This window comes from Podarcis filfolensis, assembly GCF_964270895.1.
Source record: "Podarcis filfolensis genome assembly, chromosome: 5".
NCBI classification, from domain to species: domain Eukaryota; kingdom Metazoa; phylum Chordata; class Lepidosauria; order Squamata; family Lacertidae; genus Podarcis; species Podarcis filfolensis.
The window spans coordinates 33,481,339-33,493,714 of record NC_139608.1 but is presented as its reverse complement, the minus strand read 5'-3'; positions in this window follow the sequence as shown (position 1 = coordinate 33,493,714).

Sequence of the window (12,376 nt, the reverse complement as noted above, 5' to 3'; positions counted from 1 at the left end):
AGATCGCCACACACAGTTCTACAACTTGACTTACCTCTGTGACAGTTTTGTTCAGCAAATCCATTGGCACATTTAAAAAGACAAATAAAGGTCATGTTGTCTGCAACAAGTTTTAGATAATTCATACCCCATTCCGACTGACACTGTTTTTGCGTGCGTGAGTGTGATTGCACGACTTTATATGGGGCTAATTTTATGCAACCTATTTTTGTCATAAAAACCTATATATTCATGCGTAAAAGCCACATAAGCTTGGAACCATTTGATGTCTAAAAGGAAATGGAAACTTGCACCACAGCCTGCAACCATTCACATGCCTTGCACGTGTAATCATAGAACTGCTGAGTTGGAAGGGACCTTGTGGGTCATCTAGTCTAACCCCCTGCAATGCAGGAATCTTTTTACCCAATGTGAAGCTCGAACCCAGAGCCTGAGAATAAGAGTCTCATGCTCTACCAACTGAGTTGTCCCACAAGTTTATAACAAAGGCATCCTCGGATTTAGATCATCTACAAGGTTGTGGCATGAGAACTAAATGCAAGAAATTGTTTCAGCCGTTAACTGTTTTAGAAAGTGCATTTATAGGTATTATTCTACATGTAACTGGTCTCTTTACTGCGGTCTTTGCCACACCTGTAGCCTGATTTTTCTTGTACACTGTAAATAAGTTACATGTTCTTGCTAGAAGCACTTGCACCAGACAAGTACAGTACAGTGGTACCTCGGGTTAAGTATTTAATTCGTTCCGGAGGTCCGTTCTTAGCCTGAAACTGTTCTTAACCTGAAGCATCACTTTAGCTAATGGGGCCTCCTGCCGCTGCTGTGCTGCCGGAGCACGATTTCTGGGTTAGCGGAGTCTGTAACCTGAAGCGTATGTAACCTGAAGCATATGTAACCCGAGGTACCACTGTACAAGCAAAAATTAAGCCGGAATTGCCTAACTTAGGGCAGGTGTGGGTTCACCCTGTGGAATAAATGAAATAACCCAACAGTAGTATATGCTCCAGTCCATTTTTAATGATTATTTCAATGATAATTTATATTTTACCTGATGCAATCCCATGAGATATAGAACACACCAGAAACCAAAGCACAACATGAATTCTAAAAACGCATGAAAAACTTGCTTTGTATAGGACCAGTTTGCCCATCGTAATCTGGACCTGGAGATGCAGTTTCCGTGCTTCCTTTGTGCTGCATTGTTTCTTTTAAATGCACACAGAAGATCTGCCTGCGTGTCCTTAGCTTTATATCAACACAACTCTTCAATAGTGGAATGAGACATGTATTACAAACTTTACAGCTTTAAAAACTGAAATCAAATGGCCCCATCATTTCTTTTTCATTTCTCTCCCCCCACCCCCTTTTTGCTAAATGGGAGGTGGAGTTGTCAATAAAAGTTTGGATTCCTGCCTGGGATGGAAATCAGATGCAGGCACAAGGCAGCCACCCTGCTCCTTGCCAACAGAATGTCTGCGCAGAGCAGATGGGACATATGGCCTTCAGGACACAATGCCAGCAAGCAGCACGGAGCGAGATAATAGAGGCTGAACAAAACCGGCTCGGAAAGCAACTGCCACATACACGGCTCCAGCTGCTGCTCTGGGGAAAGTCTCAGCACCCTCTTTTACTCTGTGTCTTTTCTCCATTTTTAAAAACATCATTCCGAACTGTGAACAAACGAAAGTGGGGTTTTGGATTCCATTTCTAGCAGAGAGCACTAAGCAGAGAGCACCAACAAAAGTGTTTTTATTAACACAGATCTGTATTGCTTTGGACTGCCTTTTCTTTTTCTTCTAGATTCAAAACTAAAGGAGGCATCACCTACGGCAATCTTCTGCACAAACCCCACAGCAGTGAATGGAGGTTACATCATGAGCCGCTCATTATTTGATCCCAGCGGCCTGCCTATGGCATTATTATCCTCTTCTCCACACAAGGTTTTTAAACAACACTTCATGCAAACACAAGAGCGTGTGGGTTTCCTCACCCCCCCCAGCCCCACTTTTGAGAGTCATTCAGGGCATGTAAAACAGTAGCAGCAATTAATTTTGCAGGCCAGCTTCCTGCCGTCAATTCCAGAATGGAAAACCTGGACGCTGCCAAACAAAACCATCTGCTCTGTAGTGATATATCATTTACAGTCACCAACATTCTTGCTACCACAAGCAGAGTGGACGAAAGAGAAACTAGTTTCAGGCAGGGAAACAAAAGGCTACACCTTGGAGCTATAAGGAAATATATTTTGGTGTTTCCCCCTTAAGCCATTCCCTGGGGGTGGGGTGTGTGTGTGTGTGTGTGTGTGTGTGTGTGTGCAATATCTGTGGCACAGGACACGTCATACTAAACTGCAAACTTTGCTGCATTTATTTGGTCTGTGCCACAATCTAGGTAAAGGTAAAGGGACCCCTGACCATTAGGTCCAGTCGTGACCAACTCTGGGGTTGCGGCGCTCATCTCGCTTTATTGGCCGAGGGAGCCGGCGTACAGCTTCTGGGTCATGTGGCCAGCATGACTAAGCCACTTCTGGCGAACCTGAGCAGCGCACGGAAACACCGTTTACCTTCCTGCCGGAGCGGTACCTATTTATCTATTTACACTTTGACGTGCTTTGGAACTGCTAGGTTGGCAGGAGCAGAGACTGAGCAACGGGAGCTCACCCCATTGCGGGGATTTGAACCGCTGACCTTTTGATCGGCAAGTCCTAGGCTCTGTGGTTTAACCCACAGCGCCACCCGCGTCCCTTGTGCCACAATCTAGTTCAGGACAAATAAGAGTACTTTGTCACGCAGTGCAGTTAAATGATGAAACTCACTCCCCCAGTGATGGCCACCAACTTGGATGGCTTTAAGAGAGGATTGGCAATTTTGTGGAGGCTGCAGTTATCAATGGCTACTAGCCATGATGGCTATGCCCTGCCTCCACAGTTGGAAGCAGTAATGCTTTGGAAAACTAGTTGCTGAAAACTGCAAGAGGGGAGAATGCCCTTGTGATTGGGTCTTGCTTGTAGGGTTCCCACAGGCATCTGACTGGCCATGGTGAGAACAGGAGGCTAGACTAGATGGGCCACTGGCCTGATCCTGCAGGCTCTTCTTTATGTTCTTACCACTTTCCATGACGCCCTCTAACTGCAAATTCAGGGGGTGAGGGCTGGCAGGACTAGTGCCAAACCAAAAAAGAGAGCAAACCCTAAGGGAGTATCTGCCACACCAGCTGCCCAATGAGGCCTCAGAATGCTCTGTAGCCACAAAATGTGGAACATGACTTGGAAAAGAAAACCTGAGGAGGAGGGTAACAGAATAAGAGAATTGTTTCTCCTATGCTTCAAAGTATGAAATTCAAACATCCACTGTAGGGGCTTGCAACTGATAACTTTTAACAGCAGTGCTTCTGCTCAGCCAGCCATGTCCCACAGAATATGCTATTCTCTTGTCAGAATTTGGGACTAGTCAGAAATAAACTAAACAAGGTTGTGAAAACAAGCATAGAGGGGCAGGCCCCAAGAGCCAGCACATTAGAGATCTATGTGGGACAAAAAGAGGACAGACAAATCCCATTCCCTCTGCCGTGCTTACATGATCTGCCTGCAATCGTGGTCAGTGATTAGATTGGCTCAAAAGCCAAATTTATCACCAGTGGACCACAACCTCTGCTATTCCTGGTTTTGCAGGACTTTCTCTCTGTGAACCTTCACTCAATGTCAGCAGCATTTGCAGGGCAAATTTCTTCTCACCTTATGGCCATAAGAGCATAAGAACCACCCCGATGGATCAGACCAAAGGCTGATCAAGTGTTTCCCTACAGTGGCCAACCAGATGCCAATGGGAAGCCCACAAAGAGATGAATGTGATGGCCCTCTCCTGCCGTTGTTTCTCAGCAACTGACATTCAAAGACATGCCATCTGCCACTGATCCTGGAGACTGCCCTTGACATCACTAAAATACAGAGAAAAAGCATAGGATGCTTACCTTGTATACCACTCTGCTGTAATGAACAGCAGGGTGCTCATCAATGAACACAATGCAAATGTGAGCAGTCACAGAAACAGGACTTCAACACGAACTTGTTGCTAAAAAGGGGGGTCTTCTGAAAAGCCAGCAAAGAGGTAGCTTTCTTCTCCTTTTCTGGTAGGACCTTCCAGAGTTTGGCAGCAGTGATCACAAAAGTCCTGTTCTGAGCCACTGCAGTTCCAATTTCCAATAAAAATGGCAGGGGGGAGGATCATAACCAATTCACAGAGCACTTGTCTTAAATGCAGAAGGTTGCATGCCATGTCCTTAATATAGGACATGGAACGACTCCTGTCTAAAACCCTGGAGAGCCATTAGCAGTCAGTGTAGGCAACTCTGAGCCGGGTACGACTCAGTATAAGGCAGGTTTCAACAGATAAAAACATTTGTTTACTAGATCTGTTAGTGAAGGGACTCCACGACCCTTGAGGAATGGGACCAGGCTGAAGAAAGGTTAAAGGTTTTTTAAATGTTCAAACCAGTACCTTGAACTAGACCAGTGCCCACTCCAGATGATGTTGGAAGGCAGTGCTCTTCCTTAAACATATGAGTTGTGTTGGAACCATGTAGGGTGCATTGCGGAAGTCAAGCCTAAAAGTTAACAGAAGCATAGATCCACCTAGCAAGGTTTGATCCATTTAGGAGAGGAAGAAAGTCTGCTCATCTGCCAAACTTGAACGAAGGCACTCCTACAATGACGCTCAATGTACTTCTCAAGAAGCAATACCAAGTTCAAGGCTTCTGAGCTGGTCAGGCAAAGTCAACAGGGAGACTGTAATAGGCTAGCTAAGTCCTTCCAGAGACAGTATGTACCAATATCGCATGTGTCATGCTGGGTTTCAGTATCAAACTATTCACCCTCATCCAGCCTCTATACTGGTTCAGGAAAGAGATAGTGTATGTGGCAGGGCTGCCCCAATATGGCTGAATTTCTGAATAAGAGTTTTACTAGAATCTCTTTGATAACTAAATGAACTATTTCTACACCTGTATACAGAACAGGATGTGAAAAGTAAAACCTTATTTCTCATCCCATAACAGCAGCCCAGGGCTCCATTGCCAAATCCTGGAATCGCTTCTTCTATCTTTATAATTTATGTAGATTACTGGTATGCTAGAGGGTAAATTGCCCTCCTTGAAAAGACATAAACTGAAAACATCTAAAGGGTACAGCTTTTTTTGTTGTCGTTATATGCAGTGCTTTTTTTTCTGGGGGTATGCATACCCCTAAACATTTTGTGAATCTTTGTACTTTGGTCCATTTACTGTATTTATTTTCCCCAATTTGATTTTCTTGAGTCAAGATGAGTACCCCTAAACATTTTTTAAAGAAAAAAAGCACTGGTTAAATGGCATGGTTTTATTTCTTATACAAATAAGGGCACACAGTTGCTAACTGTCACTAGCATATGCAAGTGTGTGGTGATGTCATTATTAATCTTGCCAACTAGATAAAGGAAAGACCCATGCATATTCATGATGCTGAATCCCAATGCTACACCTATCTCTGTTAAGAGAGGCTTCATGCAGATATTAAGCAGCATTCATAATAATATGAATGCTTCCCTCCGTGAGGGAGCCTTCCCAGACCCGCTGAAAGAGGCGGTTATTAAACCGCTTCTTAAAAAACCATCTTTAGATGCGGCCACGATGGCCAACTATCGCCCAGTCTCAAATCTTCCATTCTTGGGCAAGGTGATTGAGCGAGCGGTTGCCGAACAACTCCAGGCACGCCTGGAAGAAGCGGACCATTTGGATCCCTTCCAGTCGGGATTCAGGCCTCATCATGGGACTGAAACTGCCTTGGTCGCACTGGTTGATGATCTCCGGTGGGCTAGGGACAAAGGTGAGAGCTGTTTCCTAGTTCTGCTGGATCTCTCAGCGGCGTTTGATACCATCGACCATAACATCCTTCTGGACCGTCTTCAGGGGCTGGGAGCTGGAGGCACTGTCATACAGTGGTTCCGCTCCTTCCTCCTGGGCCGTGTTCAGAAAGTGGTGGTGGGGGATGAGTGTTCAGACCCCTGGGCTCTCACTTGTGGGGTGCCTCAGGGTTCTGTCCTCTCCCCCATGCTTTTCAACATTTACATGCAGCCGCTGGGAGAGATCATCAGGAGGTTTGGGCTGGGTGTTCATCAGTATGCGGATGATACCCAGCTCTACCTCTCTTTTAAATCAGAACCAGTGAGGGCGGTGAAGGTCCTGTGTGAGTGTCTGGAAGCGGTTGGAGGATGGATGGCGGCTAACAGATTGAGGTTGAATCCTGACAAGACAGTAGTACTGTTTTTGGGGGACAGGAGGCGGGCAGGTGTGGAGGATTCCCTGGTCCTGAATGGGGTAACTGTGCCCCTGAAGGACCAGGTGCGCAGCCTGGGAGTCATTTTGGACTCACAGCTGTCCATGGAGGCACAGGTCAAATCTGTGTCCAGGGCAGCTGTTTACCAGCTCCATCTGGTACGTAGGCTGAGACCCTATCTGCCTGCGGACTGTCTCGCCAGAGTGGTGCATGCTCTGGTTATCTCCCGCTTGGACTACTGCAATGCACTCTACGTGGGGCTACCTTTGAAGGTGACTCGGAAACTACAACTAATCCAGAATGCGGCAGCTAGACTGGTGACTGGGGGCGGCCGCCGAAACCATATAACACCGGTCTTGAAAGACCTACATTGGCTCCCAGTACGTTTCCGAGCACAATTCAAAGTGTTGGTGCTGACCTTTAAAGCCCTAAACGGCCTCGGTCCAGTATACCTGAAGGAGCGTCTCCACCCCCATCATTCTGCCCGGACGCTGAGGTCCAGCGCCGAGGGCCTTCTGGCGGTTCCCTCATTGCGAGAAGCAAAGCTACAGGGAACCAGGCAGAGGGCCTTCTCGGTAGTGGCGCCCGCCCTGTGGAACGCCCTTCCAGCAGATGTCAAAGCGATAAACAACTACCTGACATTCAGAAGACATCTTAAGGCAGCCCTGTTCAGGGAAGTTTTTAACGTGTGATATTTTATTGTATTTTTGGTTTTTATGGAAGCCGCCCAGAGTGGCTGGGGAGGCCCAGCCAGATGGGCGGGGTATAAATAATAAATTATTATTATTATTATTATTATTATTATTATTATTATTATTATACTGAGCCCTGTGGAACCCCATATATTTCCCATAGACATGGACATTCTGACATTCTAATACACATTGCCTCCACAATAACCCGTCTTTGAATTATATAGGAACAAACCTATTGGAATGCCTTCTCAGAGACACCTAGAGGTTGAAGGTAGGGCAGAAGAATATTATGGTATTCAGAATCAAAAGCCATTGTAAGGTCTAACAAAATTGCAAGGCCTAACAAAATCAGCAAAGAAATAATCATTTTTCAGCCTCCAGATCAGGGCTGGCATGTCTAGTTTCCGCCACTTGAGGCAAAATGGGAAGTGCTGCTCACCTCACTCGCAGAAATATAGCAAAAACATTGCATGCTCCAAGATATCTGAAGAAATTGGTGCTGGTACTACTTTTCCCTGGCAGAGGAGGCAGTGGGGCACCACCTTTGAGACTTTTGCCACCCGAGGCAGTGGCTTCACCCTGCTTCATGGGTGGGCTGTACCTGCTTTAGATTCAAGTAACCCACCAGGTAGTTCCACAGCCAGGGTGGAAGCCAGATTGACCCTTTCAAATAAAATCTGCTATTCAGGAATGTCTGGAGTTGCTCAGGCCGTCAGTCAGAAATGAGAACACACCAGTGAAAAATTGATACGATATTCCTTATCCCAAACTGGCATTTTCAGAAACAAACAAGCCCTTTCTTTACGGCTGATGAAAACAGTCTCCATCATACATACTGACAATTTTGGCCCATAATTTACCTGCAGTTAGCGGAGTTTAGGCAATCTGCATGTTGTGGCTTTTACCACCCCCAACATCCTGTCAATATTCTTGAGGAACAGCAGATCTCAAGAAACTAAATACTTGAGTCAAACTGCTGTTTCCAGTACTAAATACTGCAGTGCAGACTACACTAGTAGACAAACAACTTACTGGATAGACTACATGAGTACCAGGGAATGACAGGAAGCCAGAATGACATGATCCAGTGATTCAACAGAGGTGATAAGAGTTGGTCTTTTAGCTAATTTAGTTAATCCATTAGAGTATAAGAAAAGCAAAACCAGCACATCTGCAATGCTTTCCAACTGACTGATACTTTCAGAATTCAGACTCGTGAAAATACAGTGCGACTACAAAATTGTATGAAAAATGGAATCCTGTATCTGTAAAATACTCATCAAAATTCTAAACAGATTTTGTTGTTGTTGTTGTTGTTGTTTAGTCATTTAGTCATGTCCGACTCTTCGTGACCCCATGGACCAGAGCACGCCAGGCACCTCTGTCCTCCACTACCTCCCGCAGTTTAGTCAAACTCATGCTGGTAACCTCGAAAACACTATCCAACCATCTCATCCTCTGTCGCCCCCTTCTCCTTGTGCCCTCCATCTTTCCCAGCATCAGTGTCTTCTCCAGGGAGTCTTCTCTTCTCATGAGGTGGCCAAAGTACTGGAGCCTCAGCTTCACGATCTGTCCTTCCAGTGAGCACTCAGGGCTGATTTCATTAAGAATGGATGCATTTGATCTTCTTGCAGTCCATGGGACTCTCAAGAGTCTTCTCCAGCACCATAATTCAAAAGCATCAATTCTTCGGCGATCAGCCTTCTTTATGGTCCAGCTCTCACTTCCATACATCACTACTGGGAAAACCATGGCTTTAACTATACGGACCTTTGTTGGCAAGGTGACGTCTCTACTTCTCAAGATGCTGTCTAGGCCTGTCATTGCCCTTCTCCCAAGAAGCAGGCGTCTTTTAATTTCGTGGCTGCTGTCACCATCTGCAGTGATCATGGAGCCCAAGAAAGTAAAATCTCTCACTGCCTCCATTTCTTCCCCTTCTATTTGCCAGGAGGTGATGGGACCAGTGGCCATGATCTTCGTTTTTTTGATGTTGAGCTTCAGACCATATTTTGCACTCTCCTCTTTCACCCTCATTAAAAGGTTCTTTAATTCCTCCTCACTTTCTGCCATCAAACAGATTTTAGGGATATCTAAATGTGTTGGAAGAGTGACACCTACAGGCCACTAAAAAGTTGTTTTTTAAAAATATTAAAGATTTCCTTGGTTTACAAAAAGGACATGCCTTGTCTCTTTTTTTCAGGTTGTACAGTCTCTTACATATCAGTTACATTTGTTGTGAGACATTAGTGTTGAGTACACTATAAGGTTGGGGAAGAAGAGCGGGGAGAGGTGGTGAGGCATATTATTTTATAATAGTGTGCGTGTGGGGTTTTGTGCCACTAAAAGGTTTTGTCAGCGTTTCAGAGATTACAAGCACACTCTCATATTGGTTAAAATTGGCAATGTATTTTGGATTGTATCCAGCTAAATTATAGTAGACCCAAAGAAATTAATGGACCTAAGTCAGCCAAGCTCATTAATTTCAATTGCTGTACTCTCTGTATGACTATCATTGGCTGCAAGCCTGTGTAAGTTCCATCTATAAAGAATGACTATCAAAATAATTTATTACTATGTAGGACAAGGATGCAGAATCTATGGTTCTCCAGATGTTGCTGGCCTACAACTTTCATTATCGCTGACTACTGACCATGCTGGCTGGTGCTGATGGGAGTCCAACAACATCTGGAAGACCACAGGTTCTTCATCATTGCTGTAGCAAAGATATAAAATGATTGACAGGCTCAAGAGTTATACCAATACCCATCTGGAAGACAAGAATGACAATTATTCAAAATTCTGGCGAGGATTTCATTTTAAGCATTGCAATTTGGGTGCAGACATTTCTCATAACAAGTCTTCTCAATTCACTGTAGAACAGTTTAACCAGAGAAAGCAATTATGGAAAGACTACAGTTAAAAATAAAATTTCTTTATTTACCGATTTTCTACAAAGCACGTAGTAAAAATAAGTCACGTGACAAAAAACCAATATTGCACAGTAGACAGAAAACATTGTTTGAAGATGGAAAACCTGCACATTAATGAAGTTCTCTCATAGTGACCAAGTATTTTTAAGCTAAAATAATCTACAACAAATCTGGTTTCAGAATCTTGCCTAAAAAGAGAGGCTTGCAATTTTAAAAATTTATAGGAAAATATTTTAGTACTATTCCTGTAAATAAAATAGGTTTTAAAACGATGTAGACATCTTTATGAAACCACCCATTAAAGGATTAAACAACTTTTCTCCCCGGCCTCTCAAAATCGTCGTGAAAATGACCACACATACACGTTGCAGATGTCTACAAAAATAAATTTACACCCATAAGTCCTATACTAAATACTAAACCACACTTGTCACACCAGTAAGCTTCAGAGAGGACTTGGCAGGTGTGGTGAGACTCCCACCTCCAGTGCTTTAAAACATACCCTCAATGCCATTTCACAAGGCTGCTTTTGAAGCTCTCATAGTAGTTTCACCATGCATTGGGTGGCTGCTATAAAAGAAGAAAGTCACAAGCCCAAAGTTCTGTGGAGTGTGGAATTAATCAGATGAGACTCTGAATTTTGACACTTTTAAGCACCGAGAGTTTTCCATGTGATTTAAAAATTACATGTAAAGCCTGTGCATAAGTGACTGCAGAATCAGAATTTAAGTACATGCCATTCGATAAAGCTTCATTTCCTCAAAATGGCCCTCCTCGTTTTATGCTAAAAATGACCAATTTAAGTGCAACAGGATATACACAACATGTTGATGTGTGAGCAGCATTAATAAGTTCAATTACCTAGTTTACAATGAGGAAAAACTACATCAGGCAGGGTTCATAGCTACATGCACATAATGCCACAAGTTGCTCTGAGAGAAGGTTGCAGATAAAGCAAGTATTATTTACCTCTTTCCCGAAATACAAAAATTAGAAGGCACCAGAGCAACAGAAGCAAGCTGAAAATCAAGATACCTGGAGTACCCCGTAATGTCTGCCCTCTTGAAATCTGCTTGTACAATGGGACTTATGGTTTCTTTTCCCTCTGTAATCCCCTCCAATATACTCCTGAGTGCTCCCCAACACTCTCGAGCAGTTTCTGGGGGTACACGAGGGAAGGAGAAGCCCTGCTAATGCTGCGTTGGATTTCACCCTTATTTTATACAACTCACAATTAAGATGTACAATTTATTGGTTCAGATAAAGTTGATTGCTAGCCGATTGCGGAAGGCAGTAAAGGGGTAAAGGGACCCCTGATCATTAGGTCCAGTCGTGACTGACTCTGGGGTTGTGGTGCTCATCTCGCTTTATTGGCTGAGGGAGCCGGCGTACAGCTTCTGGGTCATGTGGCCAGAATGACTAAGCCGCTTCTGGCGAAACCAGAGCAGCACACAGAAACGCTGTTTACCTTCCGCCAGAGCGGTACCTATTTATCTACTTGCACTTTGATGTGCTTTTGAACTGCTAGGTTGGCAGCAGGGACCGAGCAACGGGAGCTCACCCCGTCGCGGGGATTCGAACCGCTGACCTTCTCATCGGCAAGTCCTAGGCTCTGTGGTTTAACCCACAGCGCCACCCGCATTGATTGCTAGCTGATTGCGGAAGGCAGACTCACATTCAAAAATGCCTACAAGCTTCTGACTTAGCAGGAAAGCTTGGAAACAGCCACCATCATCACAGCAGCCACCCAGGAATAAATGAACCCATGATTATCCTGAGACAACTTCTCTTTGCTAAAGCATAGGTTACAAAAAGCTATCGGACTGTATCTTTGGCTCAGAGGACCACTGGCCAGATCTTGTCTGACAGTTCTTACGTGTTGGTATCAAGCATGGCATGACAAGATTCTTGGACAGATAGATTAGTATGCATATGTACATTTATGTCTATTTTATTTTACTTATTAAATTTTTACACCGCCCTTCATCCAAAGATTATAGGGCTGTTCCCAACATAAAAATGAGAACACAAACTACATATTAAAAGAAAAACAAAGCAATATCCCCCCCACACATTTAAAAGGCCATAGAATGTAAATCAGCCCAAGGCCTGGACGTTGAGAAATGTTTTCGTCTGGCGTTTAAATATCTGTAATGAAGGTGCTATGCCAAACTCCCTGGGGAACTACTACAGAAAAGGCCCATTCTTGTGTTGTCGCCCTCCAGACCTCTAGAGGAGGGAGCACATGAAGAAGGGTCTCATGATAAATGCAGGGTCTGGGTCAGTGCAAGTGGAGAGAGGCAGTCCTAGTTACATAAAAGTGATTTTTATGCCGTGACTAACTCCTGAAATCAGCTCTGCTATTCAGCAACAAACAGCATTTTCTATACAGTACTAACACTTCAGTCTTTGGAAGTTAACTTTAGGGGCACAAATAACAAAAG